Here is a 6,763-nt window from a genome sequence, read left to right as displayed (position 1 = left end):
CGTTATATTTTTTGTGTTGGTTTGCTATTATCACTCATAAAAGCAAAATATTTACTTGTTCAGGAATAAAAGTTTTTTTTTCAGTTTACGTGGTTTTACTTTGTCATGTTTAATGATGAAATCTAACAAACAAATAAGAATAGATCAGCTTGGGGTACCAGGGACTAACCATAAATAGACCCGCAAGGAGTTGCATTCTAGAAAATATTCTCTCTTGTTGAAACTTTGAATTTCCATTCCCTACTTATCGGTGGACTCAGCAGATAGCCCGATGTGGCTTTGCTATAAGAAAACACCCATCCACCAATTCCCTACTTAACAGAGTGTTTGATACAGTGTCAGTAGATAATCCAGTATGTATTGGTTAATGAACTTTAATGTGTGCTATCAAAACACAAAATGCCGAAATGTCTATATTATAACTGAATAAAACTCCAACCATACTAAGTCCTATATAGTGTCTTTAAGATTTCACTGTTGTAATAATTACTTTGGAAATATTGTATTTCATGTTAAATTTTGAAATAAATCTTCTAAGGGTTTGTAAATCTACAACACAAATATATAATAAATTTCAACGTGATTTTCTGGTCAGGTGAACCAGTGGTTTCGATTCTCGGAGATAGACAGAGCGTAGTTAAAATTATGTAACACTCAGATAAAAATGAAAGAAATGAAACAAGAGAAAGAAAGAAAATGTCTTACATAATTTAATGACATGTGCCAACTCCATTAAAAACAGACTGAAAACGTTCTACCGAATATCTTGTACATTTTCTCTTTTATTTGTTTGGAATTAATCACAAAGTTACACAATGGACAATCGGTTCTCTGCCTACCACGTGTGACAAAACCCGGTTTCTAGCAGTGTGAGTGCGCAGACATGCCACAGTTCCATTAGAGGGCAAATAACCTTTTTCAACCTTAATAACTATTTTAGATGTTGGTTTATTAAAAAGCCTTTTTCGTTACTTCAAATTATTATCTTTTCATCCAAAGGAAGTTTCTAGATAAATCTAAATATTCTTAGGACAAACAAAATAAAACACGAGATTTTCATTGAGTACAAATAAAAGAAGGATTACTTAGTGAACCCTCAGATATTTCTTTGAATAAATCGCGCTTAAATTTTTACCAGAAATTGAATATAAATTAAACTCTAGGAATGTTTAAGTTCCATTGAGCACAATTTTGTTTAATGTAATTACTTTGTTGAATGAGTAAAGAAGTGTTTTCGTGGTATGAAATATATTTATTATACTTTACTTTACTACCGCTAGATAACATATTAAGCTTAAGATTTTGCTTGTTTCTTTGTTTTGAATTTCGCGCAAAGCTACACGAGAGCTATCTGCGCTAGTTGTACCTAATTTAGCAGTGTAAGACTAGAGTAAAGGCAGCTAGTCATGACCACCCACCACCAAACGTTGGGCTACATTTTTACCAACGAATAGTGGGATTGACCGTCACATTGTAACACCCCTACGACTGAAAGGGCGAACATGGTTGATGTGATGGGAATTCGAACTCGCGACTCTCCTCAGCTTAGGAGTCGATTGCCCCAACCACCTGGCCATGCTGGGCTTCTTCTGATAAGCACTTTTTTTGAGGTTTCTCTAAACACTTGCAGTTTTTGAGACATATCAGATTTCAAAATGGTAAAATATTTAAGAAACATACAGAAATTTCATGGTGAAACTGCTTTACCGTAAACAGCATGTTTTCTTAAAGCCTGCTTAGTAAAACGTCTTAAAATACATCTCCATTGAACTGACGCTGATATGAAAGTTGGACATGTCATCAGCAGAACGGAATCTGTTTGGCGACTATGAGAACTTGGATTCTTATTTTTTTCCTTCATTTCTGAAAGAATAACTATTACTAATTATTACGCCTGGAAAAGCTTTGAAAAAGCGCGTTGAAAGTGTTTTTGCATCTTTAGCTTTGGAGTCTCGATTTGGATTTGAACTTGGTAATCAGGATTTTATTGGTGTCACCAGATCAATCAGAATAGTCTGTGAGATCTTGGGTAATTGGTTAGTTGCCCATCTCTTAACGTCATTTAATGGCCAACTGCAGCATTTTAAAGAAAAGTGACAAGATAGTAAATGGTTTCGGTATGGTCGTCAGAAGGATGAATTTTTCTCACTTCTAAAACAAATCAATCTTTTTTCTTATTCAGTTATTTGAATAAAGCAGTCTAGCTAGAAGGGAACTATAGAAAAGTGATTTCTAATCGGCCAAAAAAACTTAAGGATAGATATTGAACCAAAATTTGGCATGATAAATATAAAGGACTGGCCGAGTAGGTCTAACAGTTTCAAATGCTTATATTAACTGAAAGCAAATTATAATAAAAAAATTTGCTCCCCAGTGGCTCAGCGGTATATCTGCGGACTTACAACGCTAAAAACCTGGTTTCGATACCCGTGGTGGGCAGAGCACAGATAGCCCATTGAGTAGCTTTGTGCTGAATTCAAAGCAACAACAACAGCATCAAAAAATTTAGTTTAAAACCTTGTAGCTGTCCTCTTTGTCAAAGTTCAAACAGGGGTAATATTTTTTTGTCATATCCCGTAATTCTCAACAAAAATGAAAGGTGATAACAAATAGATTGGATAATTACATTTTTCTATTGACGGCTTAGTGGAATTAAAAATGTCATAGTGGCGATCAAACTTCAGGTCGATTGTTCTCTCGATATCCTGTTGGGGATTGAAAAAATCTTAAATTTTTTTTAACAATAAAAAAGACTAAATTCTCGATTTACAATTAAATATTTCATAATAGCATAATACTTGTATTAACACCAATATTGTTTCTAATTATTTTTTGTTTTACTTGTTCCAGAAGACTTAAAATTCAGAACCAACTTTTTTGTTTACTAGTATCTTGATATTTTTAACGTGAACGCTGTTTCATGAGACTTTATATACAGTAAGTGAAGTTCATATCAGATTTGTCTGAGCCTAAATGATTTTATAGAAAAATCAGATAACTGCGAAACATATCTTTTTTCTTTTACCTCACAAAGATGGCGTCCGAGATGGTCAGCGAGCGGAACTGTAGATCGAAAAACCCAAGGCTTCAAGAGATAATGCCACTGAACATGATCCGTGCTTCTAGCTATGGGTGAGATATAAAAGTAACAGTCACTTCCCTTATTCTGTTTAAAGAGGCGGATAAAGTCCTTGTGACGGTGGATTATATAAACTGGCTTTCATCTGTTTGGTCAGAAACTCAAATTTAAGAACAGTTATACACGTAATTTGTGGTTAGAAGTCTCTTTACAGCTATATGTAAAATTTATGAATGTTAGAGCCATTACAGTATCAGAACAATATTATTCTACATACACCTAATGAGCGGCCATCAAATCTAGTTTGGAACGAGGGCATTTCACAAAGAAAAACATAAGATCGGTTACAAACTTTCTGCAAATCTTAAATAGTTTTGAAGATCCTTGTTAAAAACTCAGAAATTTTTTTCTCTCTGCTTAGTGCGTGCGTGGACACTTGAAAATAAAAATCACACACATTGTTTATTACACAAAATGTAACACAACTTCAAATTACGTTCGCGAAGTCCAAGGTTCGAGACGCGAAACGGTAACGAAGCCGTTCCATGCTTTCAGCATGTTATAATCGTAACAGTCAAACCTGCTATTCGATTAAGAGCAGCCGAATAAATTATGGTGGGGCACTGTCGAATAACACCTCCTATCTCCGATCAACAGTTTTAAATTAAGGATATTAAGCCTTGCGTGGTGTTTGACATGGTTGCTTAACCCATTTTCGTTCAGATTGAAAAAATCCAGTACCAATAAGATACATATTTGTAACGTAACTAGTGCTACGTTAGGTAACTACAAGCTCTGTAATCTCGATAATTCTCAGCTTTCTACGAAACAGCAACCTTTTGAGTTTCTAATTTTACAAATCTCTGACGAGGATGTAGTCATATTCGTAAATGCTGATACATTGTTTAAAAGAAAAGGACGTAGGATCTATAGAACTGGAGTTTGAGAAACGAGAGCGGAACGTTATTCGTTATTTAAATGTAAATTAAAACGTCTACGAAAATAAATTAATTTTCGAGCCCTTTACGTCAACACGATAATGGTTAACCGTCGCCTCAATGCCTTTTCGTTTATTTTAAAATCCTATCTACATTTATTAAAACAGAAGCGTCTGGTTCACTCTGAATACACTTGGGTCTTGAACATGAAAATGTGACTTATTGAGTCTTTATATAAAGGCGTCGCTAATCCAGAACCTCAATCGCTATTATTGTCATGTTGAAGACGACTCTTCCTTAAGTTGTTAACGTAAGTGACGCAGAAACAGCTTATTGGAAGAAACATTCTTCGAACGATGAGTGTTTAAAAGCTATCCTAACTAATTCCAGGTCTAATATTGACCAGAGAAGATATAAAAACGAAGAAGATAAGTGCCACGAAGAAAGAGAAACAAGAATATACGAATAAAGTCTTATCATTTTTAATCTCATATTAATTGGTTATTTTGATGTATGCACGTGTTTTTCTTATTGCAAAGCCACATCGGGCTATCTGCTGAACTCAGCGAGGGAAATCGAATCCTTGATTTTAGGGTTGTAACTCCGTAGACTTACCGCTGTACTGGCGGGGGAGGGCGGTTGCTTTAACTGGTATATTAAAGTTATAAAAGTATTGGGTTGTTTTACAGCAAGGCTTAGTGCGGGGAATCGAACCTTGGATTTTGGCATTGCGAGTCAATAGACGTGCCACTGTTCTACCGAAGGATTATGAAGTCGATATATCTCAACGTTATTTATTTTTTCTGTCAGTATTTCTCTTTATAATTTGACCATAAGTTAGGTTTAATTTGAACATGGATATACAAGCGATTCTGCAAAATAAGTGATGGTATGTAAATGTATACTGAAAAATTTTCCACTGATAAGTAAATTTCGGAGCTCTGAAGAAATACGGTAATATATATACAGTCATGTGAAAAAGTTAGCACACCCTATAAAAGCCTGTGTATTTGTGCAACATATTTGAATATATAGATATTTAATCTCAATTTCAACAATACTGAGAGATTACAGGAATATAACTAAACAATTAAAACTGAAGAAAAGACTTTTTATGTTCTTCTGTAAATGTAATTCTACAAAAATGCATATTCTAACTGAGGAAAAAGTTAGGACACCCTACCCCCTAACAGCTAGTGTTACCCCTTTTGGCTGAAATAACTGCAGTGAGACGCTTCTTGCAGCCATCTACCAGTCTCTGACATCGTTCTGAAGAAAGTGTGCGCCACTCCTCGATGCAGAATTCTTTCAGCTGTGAGATGTTTGAGGGGTTTCTTGCATGTACAGCCTGTTTCAAGTCACCCCACAGCATCTCAATGGGATTAAAATCTGGGCTTTGACTCGGCCATTCCAGAACTCTCCATTTCTTAGTTTTCAGCCAGTATTTGGTGGATTTACTGGTATGTTTTGGGTCATTGTCGTGTTGCAGGGTCCAGTTCCGCTTCATCTTTAATTTTCGTACAAATGGTCTCACATGATCCTCAAGCACCCTCTGATACACAGTAGAATTCATGGTGGATTCTATTGTTGCGAGCTGTCCAGGTCCTGCTGCAGCAAAGCAGCCCCAAACCATGACACTTCCACCTCCATGCTTCACAGTTCGTATGAGGTTCTTTTTCTGTAATGCTGTATTTGGTTTACGCCAAACATGTCATCTGTTCTGGTGTCCAAATAATTCCATTTTGGACTCATCTGTCCAAAGAACATTATTCCAGAAGTCCTGGTCTTTGTCTCATACATTCTCTCTGGCAAACTTCAATCTGGCCTTGATGTTTTTCTTAAAGAGCAAAGGTTTCCTCCTTGCACACCTCCCATGCAAGTTAAACTTGTGCAGTCTCTTTCTGATTGTAGAGGCATGCACTTTCACATCAACAGTAGCCAGAGCCTGCTGTAGGTCCCGTGATGACATGTTAGGGTATTTTGAGACCTCTTTTAGAATCTTGCGGTCTGCTCTCGGGGTGAACTTGCTTGGACGACCAGATCTAGGCATGTTGGCAGTTGTTTTGAAAACCCTCCACTTGTTGACTATTTTCCGGAGAGTGGAATGGCTGATTTTAAAATATTTTGGGATCTTTTTAAATCCCTTACCAGACTCATAAGCTGCTACAATTTTCTTTCTGAAGGCCTCAGATAGTTCTTTTGCTTTCACCATGGTGCTCACTCTCACTTCAACAACCAAGAGCACACCAAACTAAATGTCTGTGGTTTAAATAGGGCAAGCCTCATTCACAATGCTGAGTAACAATCTTCTAATCATGTGCACCTGGTAAGATACACCTGTGTGTGAGTTGAGCCATTTTAAGTGGGAATAAATGTGGGGGTGTCTTGACTTTTTCCTGAGTTAGAATATGCATTTTTGTAAAATTACATTTACAGAAGATCTTGAAAAGTCTTTTATTCAGTTTTAATTGTTTAGTTACAATCCTATAATCTCTCAGTATTGTTAAAATTGAAATTAAATATCTATGTAATCAAAAATGTTACAAAAATACATAGGCTTTTATAGGGTGTCCTATCTTTTTCACATGACTGTATATATATATATGTATCCAGATCACCTTATTAATGAATAAGGTGTCACAATAAAAACATTAACAAATAAAGAATATCCTAACATGTAGAACCAGTTGACTCGTTATGACATTTCTAGTTACCTTAGGGCACAAGGTGCACAATTTGCAAGTAT

General features: G+C 35.8%; 1 long non-coding RNA gene across 1 annotated transcript; it reads right to left on the bottom strand.

Annotated features, from left to right (window-relative positions):
* Positions 1–699: 699 nt before the first annotated feature.
* LOC143240867 (uncharacterized) lies at positions 700–3,126 on the bottom strand. The gene is made up of 2 exons (XR_013022010.1): positions 3,026–3,126; positions 700–2,705 (listed from the first exon to the last, which is right to left on the bottom strand). It is a non-coding gene; the product is annotated as an uncharacterized LOC143240867 (long non-coding RNA).
* Positions 3,127–6,763: the final 3,637 nt, after the last annotated feature.

Source organism: Tachypleus tridentatus, chromosome 13, assembly GCF_004210375.1.
Source record: "Tachypleus tridentatus isolate NWPU-2018 chromosome 13, ASM421037v1, whole genome shotgun sequence".
NCBI classification, from domain to species: domain Eukaryota; kingdom Metazoa; phylum Arthropoda; class Merostomata; order Xiphosura; family Limulidae; genus Tachypleus; species Tachypleus tridentatus.
This window is presented reverse-complemented; position numbering and strand designations above follow the sequence as displayed.